The sequence below is a fragment of the Gouania willdenowi genome, chromosome 9 (assembly GCF_900634775.1).
Source record: "Gouania willdenowi chromosome 9, fGouWil2.1, whole genome shotgun sequence".
Taxonomy (NCBI): Eukaryota; Metazoa; Chordata; class Actinopteri; order Blenniiformes; family Gobiesocidae; genus Gouania; species Gouania willdenowi.
The window spans coordinates 27,346,873-27,347,989 of NC_041052.1; positions in this window are offsets into that span (position 1 = coordinate 27,346,873).

Sequence of the window (1,117 nt, forward strand, 5' to 3'; positions counted from 1 at the left end):
AGAAAACGTCAGTTTGGGCCCTCTGAAGTGATTTTTAACATTGCAACTTGAAACTTTAAGAAAACAACTCAATTTTTTTAGTATGGCCTAAAACAGCTTTAACACGCTGAGAAAACGTCAGTTTGGGCCCTCTGAAGTGATTTTTAACATTGTAACTTGAAACTTTAAGAAAACAACTCAATTTTTTTAATATGGCTTAAAACAGCTTCAACACGCTGAGAAAACATCAGTTTGGGCAAAATGGCAGCCATGCCTCTGTCAGTCTGTCCTAGGGCAGCTGTGGCTACATTGTTACTTACCACCACTGGTATGACTGTGAGTGACTGGTATGAATGAATAATGGTTTTTGTAACACGCTTTGAATCTCCTTGAAGAAAGCGCTATATAAATCCAAGCCATTGTTATTATTACTGTAAGAGATTATTTATGGCCTAAAACAGCTTTTACAGGCTGAGAAAACATCAGTTTGTGCCCTTGAAGTGATTTTTAATATTGCAGCTGGAAACTTTAAGAGAACAACTTAATTTTTTTTTATTTAGTTACTTTTTTCAGAAGCACAACTCTGGTCCCAGCTCATGTGGGCCTGGGTGGGAATGAGCTGGCTGTCTGCAAAACAGGCCTAAAGAGGAAACACAGTGACTATTAAATGTAAACTTTAGAGCACATTCTGATTTGATGCATGGCCTTTGATAATATTTGTTTGTGTATCTTAAGTGCGCTAGATATATAAATAGAATTTAGTTGAGTTTCGTATGTTTTTTTTTTTTTTTTGTAGCTTGTAGCTACATTTCTTACTAAAGCTTGTGAGCCATGCAGTTGATCGTTCACGAAGTATCAGGAGGGTGGCGGTAGTTCGCTAGTAGTCGTAGTAATAGTGGGAGAAGAAGAAGAAGAAGAAGAAGAAGAAGAAGAAGAAGAAGAAGAAGAAGAAGAAGAAGAAGAAGAAGAAGAAGAAGAAGAAGAAGAAGAAGAAGAAGAAGAAGAAGAAGAAGAAGAACCAACGTCTATTTGAGAATCTAAAATGGAGTGACTCTAAGTGAACAGAAGAGGGCAGCATTACGCTTCTTTTAGTGTACAGCCTGCCGGAAACCATTAGAAGAAGAAGAACCGACTCTGA